We start from the raw sequence: 12,607 nt of genomic DNA, 5'->3' as shown, positions 1-12,607 counted from the left end.
GCTGCAACGCTCTAATAAGTCCTTCGCATGGTACATATAGTTCTGAAAGGCATACATATACATACAATTTATACTACGTATTTTAAACAGGGACTGTAAATATATTTAATTGCAAGAATTGACTAAACAACTTCGTTTCCACGCATGGCAGGTCAAACAGGTTTCCGAATTACTGATTGCAGCTAGCCTAAAGCCGCGGCCTAGAAAACATTGGCAAGTTGTTGGTTGCACAGCTTAAGAAATGTCTGAAAATAGGTTCAAGGATCGAGCGTGGGTAATTCGCCCGAAAGTATACTTGGCAGAAAGATCTGCAGATCATGACTGAAGACCGCAGACTAGCCGAGGCGAGCGAGACCACCAGCTGAAGTCTCGCGAGAAGTGGTTTCTCGGTGCTGCTGACACCCAGCCGTTTGTTTTTGGGCGAAAGACGGTGGTTGGCGGATGGGCCCGAGGACGAGCCGAGGTGAGTAACGGCGTGACACCGCAACGTTTCACTCTCACACAACGCAGTGTTCAGTCACCTGTTATTACCTGACGCTTGCCCTAGACCCTAACGATAAGCTGTTCTAAAGGAGGGGAAAGGGGGTAAAAAAAATCACAGCGTCCATTTCACCCATGAAACGGCGGTTAGCGAAGCTCGAGCTCTCCCAGCGGGCTGTCCGCCTCCTCCCCCCGATCTGAAAGCCCGCCTCCCTATCACTCTCTTTTCTATTGGTTTCAAGACGTCACAAGACCTCGCCATTGCACGAAGCGCATCCGTCAATAGGTCCACGCCGCTGTCATTCAGCCGGGGTGGTTGCGTTTCCGCCTTGCTGCTGCTTTGGAGCCCTTGACAACTTGATGTTGGGAGTATTATCCGATCAGAGGCGAATAAGGTGCGGGTAGTATTTTTTTAAAATAATAATATTGAAATCCGTTTTGAACGATGTCAGGTGGTTTCTTAAGAACTAAAGCAATCAGGTAACTAAACAAAACTAGTGAACGCTGTAAGTGATGTTTATTTGGGAAAATTAACATCCGTGGTTCACATTGCTGTAGAGCCTAGTTGGATGTACAGTATGTGTGTGTGTGTTTGTCCGTGCTTTTCCATAGAGGAGGACATCAGTATTTGTCCTTGAGTAACTCTGCGATGGGCCTTCGCCAGTTGAATGTCAGACGCTCAATGCGGAATTATGCAGAGCAGTTCACTTTTTAAGGTTTCTTTCATCCCGTGATGAACTATTGGCTGTTGTCAATTTGGATATGTTATGTGTCGAGAAACATGGCATTCGATGTGTGTTTATTCGTGTTCGGTTACACAGTGCTTGGTAACGTATAGTCTGTCGAAGTACCTATTTATAAGCGTAAATTATCAGCATACCATATCAAAGAACTTCCTTCAGCTAACGCGACATCATCTCTGTCTCCCCACACTGTTCCCTTTTCTGGTTAATAAGTCTTGATGGTCTTTGCGGTGTTACCTGAAATCAAATCTCTCTCAAGTCTGCACACATTATACCAGTTAATGGGTTTCCATTTTCTTTCACCTCCTTCTTTACACTGCACCTTTTCAGTCGTGTAACTTAAACTCGTAAGCATTGACAGTCGGGAGCAGTACCATCAGCCTGGAATTTTACAGTTAAGATCATTCTTTAAAGAGTCCCTAACTTTATTCTGTAACTTTTAGGCGATGAATATCCTATGTTACAAACTTAAGTAAGGTTTATTTCTTTGTCAGCTAGGCCCGTAAAAGATACTACCAGTAGATTGATATACCTGTAACATAGTGGCTTCTGTCAAAAATGTTACTTGGCTTGGAATACTTAAGTAACGGATTGGAAAGAAAAGGTTTGTAATTAGTACGTTTTGGTGTCCAAGTTCAAATAAACCTTGCTATAAACCAAACAATGAGTTTTTCAGACATCTTAATAGATTCAGAGCTGTGTGGAGCATATAATTAAATATCCTGCGAGCATTAATTCATTGCACCTGTCTAAGTTTACCACCTAATCCAAAGTGTTGCTATTTTGTGAAGGGGTTAGGCGTTTGACTTAAATATTCACTTTGGTTTAACTTTAAAAAAACAATGTCTGATAGATTCATTTAATGGAAAATATGAACAAATAACCAGTATATACTTGTAAATCTAAAGATAAGGATTATATTATTATATTATTATACTTGTAAATCTAAAGATAAGGATTATATTATTACTCTCAGTAATATAACGGAGTTTGGACTTGAACATCTTGTACAAGAATCACACAGGATTCTAGTAGGCAATTGGAATAGCAAATGGCATGTTAGCCTTTTTATGAAAGGGCTTGTGTTAAAAGAAAGAAAACATGTTGAACTTTTAAAACTTTGAAAAGACAACACGTGGAAAATTGCTTTGGTTGATGATTGTAAGGAAGGAAATACTGTAAATAAAAGGCTGCTAAGAAAGGTCATTGCATTAGTTCCTAGAGTGAGAATGGGCCTATCTTTTTTAGTTTGAAAGAATTAAGAGGTGAATATTATAGATGTTGTCAGCTTATTCTGCATCTGGATAAGCAAGTCAGTCTTTATGGCTGTGAAAAGGGTAATTTTTATTCACTGAGGATTATGATGAATTAGACATTTTGTATAACAGAGGGATATTGATGGTCAGTAATTGAAGAAGGGATTTTGGGATGAGATGGGAGAATGGAGTTGTATAAAAGTTCAGTTGTGTTTCTGTTGAATTACAACAGATTTGTTGGGCTACTACCTTATTCCTGTTTCTATATATATTTTTGGTTCTTTTTTAGCCAAATATGTATAATCTTTGACCAAGTAACAATGGCACACTGCTTAGTTCTGTTGCTTTACAGATCTTGAGGCCCATTTCTGATACTGACCATGAGCGCTGTCCACGTGGAGTTACCCATTCTCTCAGTGTTGCGTGGACTTTATTATCCCATATGTCAGAGGTGTGCTGGATGGAAAGTTAATTGGGTGCTGTAAATTGCTTACACTTTGAGTGGGTGCAAGTATGAATGCAGGGTGGAGAAATGATTGAAAGGTGATGTAGGTAGGGAGAAATGAATGATTATTGTAGGGTTGGTAGAGAAAAGTGGGCATGTAAATGTAGACTCTATAAAAGTAAATCAAAACACTTATTAATATTTTGCAGATAACATAACTCAGAAGTATCTTTCACAAGTTTCAACCAATGTAAACAATTTGGTGAAATGGACCAATCAGTGGGAGTTAAAATTTAATGCTGAAAGTTGAGAATTAATTCTGTTTGGTAGGTAGGATGGCTTCAGATGATAACAGAATCATCTTATTGGGCGAAACCTCAAGGTTGATAAACACAAGAGAATCTGAAGGCGCTGGGAATCAGAGCAACATGTATAGAATGCTCGAGGAACTCAGCAGGAAAGGTAGCAAGATAGCAGAATAAGGTGGTGGGGGGAGGGGGAAGGAGAACAAGCTAGAAGGTGATAGGTGAAGCCAGGTGGGTGGGGTGGGGGTGAAGTAAGAAACTGGGAGGTTTTAGTGGAAAAGGTAAAGGGCTGCTGAAGAAGGAATCTGATAGGAGAGGAGAGTTGACTGTGGGAGAAAAGAAAGAAGGAGGGGCATTGGGGGAGGTAATAGGCAGATGAGGAGAAGAGGTAAGAGGCCAGAGTGAGAAATTGAAGGGGGGAGAGGGAAAAAAAATTACTGGAGGTTGGAGAAATCGATGTTCCTTCCATTACCTTGGAAGTTACCTAGACAAAATATGAGGAGTTGCTCCTCCAGCCTGAGAGTGGCATATCAGAACGGGATTGAGGAGAGGTTGATGGTAGCTTGCTTCTACTGTAGTTCTAAGGTGGTTGAAGGAATCCACAGACTCTGCTACATTTGGGCTAAGTTGTATTTGATAGGATTAGTGATTGAATTGCTAGGTTGCTTTGCTGTTCCTTCCACTGTTTGCATGGTTCTTGTCATGGGAACTCAAGGTGGTCAGTGGCTTGGTGGATGTTAATTTTGAGTAGTTATGAACCAAGGTTCACATGAATTGGTGAGGGTTTATATTTTCAAGGAGACATTAGCTGGTTTCAACTCATTTCAATTTGTAATAATGATTCAGATGAAGGCAGCAAGGGTATAGTTGCTGAACTTGCTGATGATTGAAAGTTTTGTAGGAAGGGAATGCAGGTAGATTAAATGGGTGAACAAAGATGTGGCAAATGACATATAATCTGAGGGAAGTTTGAAAATGTCTTTTTCCAGGAGCAATAAAAGGAAACATGGTGGTACGTTGCAATCTGGCGTTTCATTGCAAATGAATAGAATGCAGATAATTAGGAAGCTTAAAAAAGTTTATTGCTGTGGGAACCAAATACAATAATGAGTTTATGTTTCTCTTATATGGATCTTTGATGAGATGACTTTTGGAGTGCTGTGTACAATGTTGGTCTTATTTAAGAAAGGATGTAAATGCATTGGAAGTAGTTTGGAGACTAATACCTGAACTAAGTAATACCTAGAGACAATTTGTCTTATGAGGAAGGTGGAACAGACTGTGCTTTGGACAGCTGGAATTTGGAAGATCACTGAATCTGAGAAGTCATACCAGAATGGATGGGGAGAGGATGTTTCCTTTGGAAGTGTTTTGAATTAGTTAGCCATTTAAATTTGAGACATTTTTAGGTTGAGTCTTTGGAAATCCCTTCTGAACAGGGTTATGGAAATGAAACTTAAATATTTTCAAGGCTGAGGTATACACTTTTGATAAGCAAGGGATGAAAGCTTATTGTAAGTAGATGGGATTGTGGAGTTTAGGTTATAATCTGATTAGCCACAATCATATGAAATGGCAGAGCAGGCTTGAGGATGCTGAGTGAGCTATCCCTGCATATAGTCTGTAGCTTCCTAGAAATTTCCTACTGTGATGGAGCTCAGCAAGATTGCTTTCTCCAGGACTCTGGTGTCAGGCATATGGCTTGCCTTTATGAATGTGATCAAAGCCTTGATTTGGTGATGTTTCTGTGCCAAAGGTTTTAAAGGGCTTTGTGGAGATAGCATTGATGGCATTTCTCCATGCTTTGAGGTGTCTAGAGGATACCAGAGGATGGGGATCTCTAATGCTTTGTACTGCAGGAATTCGTGCTTAACGCTTTGGTCCTTACATACACCTTTACTCAGTTGACAAGAGGCCTTGCTGGCTTGTGGCAGGCGATAGACATCTGCTTTTGCTGAGCATTGGTTCCTGAGATATGGCAAGTGATCCACTTTTTCTCGAGTTGTCTTGTGGACCTTGATTTTTGAAGGACAGTTAGTTAGCCTGATTTTGGAATGGCCTGCAGTGGTTGGTATGGGGACCACTTCTTTTTGTGTTGTATGTCATTGATTTGGATGACAGAATTGATGGCTTTGTGGGCAAGTTTGCAGGTGAAACAAAGATAAGTGGAGGCGCAGGTAGTGTTGAGGAAGCAGGAAGGTTGCAGAAGGAATTGGACAAATTAGGAGAATGGGCAGAGAAGCGGCAAATGGAATATAGTGTCGGGAGGTTTACGGTCATGTGCTTTGGTAGAAGGAATAAAAGTAGAGACTATTTTCTAAATGGGGAGAAAATTCAGTAATCCGAGGTGCAAAAGGATTTGAGAGTCCTCATGCAGGATTCCCTGAAAATTAATTTGCAGGTTGAGTCGGTAGTGAGGAAGTCAAATGTAAAGTTAGCAGTCATTTTGAGGGGACTTGAATATTAAAGCAATGATATAATGCTGAGGCTTTATAAGGCACTGGTGAGGCGTGAAGTATTGTGAGCAGTTTTGCCCCCATTATGTAAGGAAGAATGTGCTGACATTGGAGAGGGCTCGGAGGAGGTTCATAAGAATGATTCTGGGAATGAAAAGCTTATCGTATGTGGAGCGATTGCTGGCTCTAGGCCTTTATTCACTAGAGTTTAGAAGAATGGGGGGGGGGAATCTCACTGAAACCTATCGAATGTTGGAAGGCTTAGATAGAGTGGTTTTGGAGAGGATGTTTCCTGTGGTGGGGGGAGTCTAGGACCAGAGTGCACGGCCTCAGAATAGGGATGTCCATTTAGAACAGAGCTGAAGAGGAATTTCTTTGGTCAGAAGGCGGTGAATCTATGGAATATGTTGCATAAACAGCTTTGGAGGCCAGGTCATTGGGTGTAATTAAGACGGAGATTGATAAGTCTTGATTAGTCAGGGCGTGAAAGTTATGGGGGGAAGGCAGGAGAATGGGGTTGAGAGGGAAATTGATCAGGCATGAAGTAGTGGCGGAGCAGACTCGATGGGCTGAATGTCCTAATTCTGCACCTATGTCTTACGGTCTCAACGTCCATATACTTCCTTTTTCTGCATATTCACGTACCTATCTAAGAGCTTATTGAATACCTCTGTTGTATTTGTCTGCACATCCAGGCATCCCACTGTGTATTTTGAACTTATCCCTGCCACCTTAAATGCATGCACTTTGGTATTGCACATTTCAATCCTGGGGAAAAAGATACTTGCTATCTACTCTATCTATGCCTCTCCTAATGTTATAAACCTCTATCAGATCTCCTTTCAGCCTCTGCCGATCCAGAGAAAACACCCCAAGTTTGTCCAGCCTCTCCTTATAGCACATGCCTTCTAATCCAGGCATCATCCTGGTAAAGCTCTTGTGCATTGTCTTGAAAACCTTGATATCCTTCCTGTAATGTGACCAGAGTTGAATGCAGTACTCCAGATGCAGCCTAACTAGAGTTTTATAAAGCTGCAACAAAACTTACTGACTCATAAACACAATTTCTCAACTAAAGAAGGCAAGCATGCCAAATGCTTTCTTTACTCTTATGTATTTAATATTTCAGTAATATTGAAAAGTGTTTTCAAATAATTCATTACAGGTTATATGTAAAAATGAAGTAAAAAATGAGAAGTTAGATCTACATTTTGAACTCCTGTGACAATATTTTAATTAGTTTAATACTTTGGAGTTACAAAACATAATATTTACCATCTATCAACCTGTGTAGTCAGTTTCAGAGAATCCCCAGATCTCTCTGCAAATCAGCACTGTCAAGGCTCTTGCCATTCTTATTTGTTTGGGTCAGTTTAGCTCTTTATGCATAATTAATACTCAGGACATTTATATAAGGCACTGTTACAAGGTGTGAAAGTGGGCCCTGTAGACTGGATCTAGTGGCTGTAGGCTGGGATGGATTCTGGATGATTGTTGGGTCATGAATCAAGAAGAAGTACCTCCTTGTGCTTGGTTTTAATTTTATATGTTGGCAGACCTCTAATCAGGTACCCCTCCTCCTTCAATTGATTTTCCAGTACATTACTAGTATTACTAGTCTGGCCTTAAACTAGAAGGCATCATTTACTTTTCCAAATTTTATATGGTCCATTTCCAGCACTTTTCCTCTTGGGCTTCTGCATCTTCATCACTGAGATAATCCACTATCTGTTTATGTGTATTTGTGCATGCATATGTATCAGTATATTAAGTTTGTTCAGCACATGCTACTTGCAATTTCATGCACCTTCATGCAATGGAAACTAAGATCTTGCTCTGCAGGTCTATGTGTTTCATGTAGTAGAGGGGTTCCCAACCATTTTATGCCGTGGACCAATACCATTAAGTAAGGGGTCTGTGGACCTCAGTTTTGGAACCCTTAATATAGTACAATGGCCTCCCCACATTAAAAGGGTTCTGGCACTTTTATCTGCCTCTTGTTCTTAACTCCACGGGACTACAGAAAAGGAAGTAGCTCTGTATCCCACAGCTATTACACCAGTAACATCAAACATTTTTAGGAATGGCCATGTTTCTCTGGCTGCTCCATATCTACAATGTTCATTCTGATTGTAATATTTTCTATTTAGCCTTCCTTTCAAAATTTTAACCAATTATCCCCCCCACTAACTTATTCCCTATACATTTCTTATTTATTCCCCTTCACTCCAAAGTCATAATAAAAGTTGCCATATCCTCATCTTTATTTTGTAGCCTCTGCATTTAATAAACTTCTTTATTGGAGAGATTTCTTATATATGTTGGTGATGCTACAACTGCCAGTTTGCCTGTGTTCTTCTGAATACTTCTGGGTAAAATTCGTTGCACAATAGTGCATTGTATTTGCTGCTATCGGTGTTGTCTCTGCTGCATTTGACCAGCTGGGAATAGATTACTGTCACTATCTCATTATTTCAATTAAGTTTAGTGCAAACTTCTACAGCACCTCTTGTTACCACTGGTTATGTTGCAGACTTTTGGACTTGCAATAAATTCAGTTAAAGATTCTAATATTCTCACTTTGCCTCTTCTAAACAAGTTCCTTACTTGATACTTAATCAGCCTTCTACCCTGCCACGGATCTTTACTTGTCATATGCTAGCTTCTATTTGCTTTACATCTCTGATTTTGTTTTCCATTTGAAGTGAGATGTCATTGACTGCAATGTTAATGTTGTTTCTTTCTCAAAAGTGTTGCTTAACTTGCTGAATATTTCCAGAGTATTCAGTTTATTTTAAATTTCTGCCATCTTCAGTTTTGAATTTGTGAGTATAATCAGTTGTGAAAAATTACTGTAGTGAGATTTATGTACCTGTTTCTTAATGGTTTGTTTGCAGCTAAACTGCATAGAAAAATAAACCTGCCCAGTTCATTGATGAGTCAATGTACTAGACCGGAAGCATGAAGGTTATTCAATCTGGAACTGAAAATGTGCAAACACACTTGAACACCTGAGCCCAAGGAGGCACATTAGACCAGAGCAAATTTTAATGCAATAGCAGACATCCCACCTCTCCCAGAAGTTCAGGGAGTCTCCTGCATATTAATAGTGGCTCCCTGATGCCTGCAAATTATATACAATGTCCTGGAAATCATTTTTTTTTTGAGAGAGCGAGTGCGAGATATATACTGGGGGATGTTCTTTTTTGATTAAACTTGAAACAAAGCATTAAATATAACACCTCCAATTAAATGCCTTTAGTAAGGATTTTGGATTATACTTATGGATACTTTAAAAGATCTTCAAAATGGAAGTGAATTTTCAGTAAATTTTCTGCTCTTGAAATAAAATAAATTGATATGCAATACTTATCCCTGCAACACCTTGCTTTCTATTTATGCAAGATTCTTTTAGAAATGCTAGTTTCTATCAACATAGTACGTCTTTCAAAATATACATATCAGAATGTAGAGCTGGAGGAAGTGGGAGTTGTTGTTTCTAGCTTCACATTGAAAGCGCATCAACTATTACTCATTTAATGAAAATGTGGCCGTGAGCCCAATGAACATCACTGTCTTTGCATGGAGATTATACTCTACTATGCCTCTATCAAACAATGAATGCGTCTAAGTTTCTATATTTTCATTTCATTTTCTTGTTTCACAACATTTGAATTTTGTCTTTTACATTTGTTTATAATATCTCAATGTTATATTGATTTCTATTAGGGTGAGTTACGAGATTCTGGTCTCACTTAACCACTTCAGAAAAATTTGTACAAATGTTAAGATATTTTTCAAACGTACTGTACATGAGACACTAAATTGCACACATTGTAATAAACTGATATCAACTAGCATTGGAGACATGAGACTGAGATACTGGAGTCAGGAGCACCACACAAAATGCTGGACCACATCAGCAGGTCAAGCAGCATCAAGGTTTCAGGATGAGGCCTTCCATCTGGATAACAATTAGCATTGTATTGTGGAGAGGATGCTTCCTATGGTGGGAGAGTCGATTTGGTATTACATATGTAATCCAAGCTTCCATCATCCCACCATTGGCACGAGTGGTTGTCTCTCTTTAGTGGTTTGACCACTTGACTGGTTTGCTTACATAATTCGATTAAAAATGTAGGTAGATGACTGCTTACACGCACAAACATAACTTTAATTCAGATATCTATCTGATGGGTCAGTAATTGATCTCACTTGCCATTATACATGAGAAGTGAGAAAGTGGCCTGGTAGACCATAAGATACAGGAACAGAATTAGACCATTGGCCATTGAGTCTGTTCTGCCATTTCATCATGGATGATTCATTTTCCCTCTTAACTCAATCTTCTGTCTTCTCCCTGTGTCCCTTTATGTCCTGCCCAGTCAAGCATCGATCGACCACTGCCTTAAACATATGTAAAGACTTGGCTTTCACACCTGCCTGTGGTAACGGATTCGACAGATTTTTAAAATTTTCTCCCCATTTAGAAGATAGTCTACCCTTTCATTTCTTTTACCAAAGTGCATAACCATCCACTTCCTGACACTGTATTCCATCTGCGACGACTTTGCATGTTCTCCTAATCTGTCTTTCTGCAGCTTTTCTATTCCTTCAAAAGTACCTGCTCCTCTACCTATCTTCGTGCTGTCCACAAACTTTGCCTCAAAGCCATGAATTCGGTCATCCAAGTCATGGACATAAAGGCAAAAAGAATCTGTCCCAACACACACCCCTGTGGAACACCACCAATCACCAGCAGCCACCCAGAAAAGGCTCCGCTTATTTCTACTCTTTGCCTTCTGCCAATCAGGTTCTGCTCTATCCATGCTAATATCTTTCCTGTAAAATACCATGGATTCTTAACTTGTTAGGCAGTCTCATGTGTGGCACCTTGTCAAAGGCCTTCTAAAATCCCAAGTAACAGTAGTGTAGTGGTTAGCATACCACTAATATAGCACCAACAACTTGGGTTCAATTCCTGCTTCTGGCTGTAAGGAGTTTATATGTTCTTCTGGTGACCTTATGGGTTTCCTCCGGGTGCTCCAGTTTCATCCTCACATTCCAAAGATGTATGGGTTAGTGGGTGAATTGGTCACATAGGTTTAATTGTACAGCGTGGGCTCGTTGGACTGGAAGGGCCTGTTACTGTGCAGTAACTCAATATAAAACAAATATAATCTTCAGGTGAAGCAAGATTAGCTGATTGCTATTTATTTGGGTCATGCTGTATAGATGAATAACAGGCCCTGTTTTGAAGTTGTACATTTCTGTCCATGACTTCACTTCCATCTATAAATGTCTGTATCTCCTTATGGTGAAAGCTAATCATGCAAATTTGTAATGCCTGTTAAAACATTCACCATTGGTGGAGTTGCATGCTTCAGTAGGGTGAGATCATTTAAGCAATGACATTTTGTATGGGCAGTTTTCTGTTATATGTGAACATAAAAAATATAATGGATTCTTTGCAATTTCTGACAGCTCCATTAAGAATCCACAGCAGTCACATCTTTCCCTTACCTTTTGAGGCTCCATGGTTAGTTCTTGCATCTTTACCAATCACTCCCCTCATGCCATTTTCCCTTTGACTGCAGGAGATGCAAAATCTGTCCTTTCACTTCTTTCTTTCTCATATTTGTGGACGAATAGTTTTTCTACATGAACTGGTTGTCATCATCTTCAAGATTCAAGTATGTTAAATATAATTTCCAGTACATAGGATAAAGGAGAACAAAATAATTTTTATTCCAAATGAAATGTAGCACAAAAACTACAAATATAAGCATGCAAAATAGTTTATATACATTAATTGAATGTATATAAAGGATTCTAGATATGGGAGTGTCTGTACATAAGGTGACTGACAGAAAATGCTAAAGTAGTGATGGTAGGGGTTGTGGAGGGTTGGGTTAATGGGTGGTGGTGTTGATTAGCTTAATTGCTTGGGCAAGGTAACTTTCTTCTAATATATTATTTCTAATGTAGTGTCTTGCATTTAATGTTCACTATGAGCTCTCTTCCGTATAAGAGAAATAAACGGTGGATTGTGTGATCACTTTGAGTACATCTGATGTATCTGTGGTCTCCTGCTGCATTATAACATTGTCCCACACAGACTGAAGGAACTAAAAGTCAGCCTTTAATTGCTACAGCCTGTTTGCCCATGATTCTGGTAGGTGGGAAGTTCCACTATTTAAATCTAGTTACAATAAAAGGACTGATGTAAATCTAAGTCTGTAGAGAGCGCAATTTGTGGAGAACTACCATATGCCTTTGGTTTTGAAACACTTGTAGTCAACAAAGTTTTATCAATGCATTTTTCACAGGCTATGCATTACATTAGTCTTATTGGAGAGACTAAATATTTAGGATGTGTGTCTGGTGTGGATCAAGTTGGCTGCTCTGTTATGAATGATAGCTTATTACTTAAACTTTATAGGGGCTGCACTTATCCAAGGAAGTGGAGATTGTCATCTGACTTTTGTAGATGGAAAGCCTTTAAGGAGTCATGGTGAAACACTTTCTGGACAATAACCAGGCCTTGTTATTGCTATTACATTTAACTTTTCTCGTTAAGTGTCTGGTTTATGTGACTTCAGCCAGTAGATCGTTTGGTAGGAATATCCCATGGCACATACTGGCCCTACATGAATATTATTTGAGTCTCATTGCAGGCATGAGTTGCTGATAGAATTGAATGTGTTCAGACTTTGATAAACATTCGCTCTTCTGACTTGATGTAGCAGCTAAAGATGGTTGGGCTGGAATACTGCCCTCAAAGTCTTCTGCAAACTTGTCCTGAGATTGAGATGATTCTGAAGTCTGAATGATTCTTCTCCCTAATGGATCATAGTTCTTATACAATTTATATCAGTGCTCAATGTATGATATTTTTAAAAACAAACTTATAAAATACAGT

General features: G+C 39.4%; 1 protein-coding gene across 3 annotated transcripts in view; it reads left to right on the top strand.

Moving 5' to 3' along the window:
* The first annotated feature begins 393 nt into the window (after positions 1-393).
* osbpl2b (oxysterol binding protein-like 2b) overlaps positions 394-12,607 on the top strand; it is a 74,345-nt gene continuing 62,131 nt past the window's right edge. Inside the window, exons 1-2 of one of the 3 annotated variants that reach the window (XM_072242392.1) lie at positions 394-463; positions 723-875. The gene's annotated coding sequence lies outside the window, so the exon portion shown is untranslated. Of the gene's footprint in view, positions 464-722; positions 876-939; positions 961-12,607 lie in introns of those variants that run through there. The other 2 variants (XM_072242399.1, XM_072242407.1) reach the window with 2 other exon arrangements.

Source organism: Mobula birostris, chromosome 2, assembly GCF_030028105.1.
Source record: "Mobula birostris isolate sMobBir1 chromosome 2, sMobBir1.hap1, whole genome shotgun sequence".
NCBI classification, from domain to species: Eukaryota; Metazoa; Chordata; class Chondrichthyes; order Myliobatiformes; family Myliobatidae; genus Mobula; species Mobula birostris.
The sequence above is the reverse complement of the archived record's forward strand: the minus strand, read 5'-3'. Positions and strand labels throughout refer to the sequence as shown.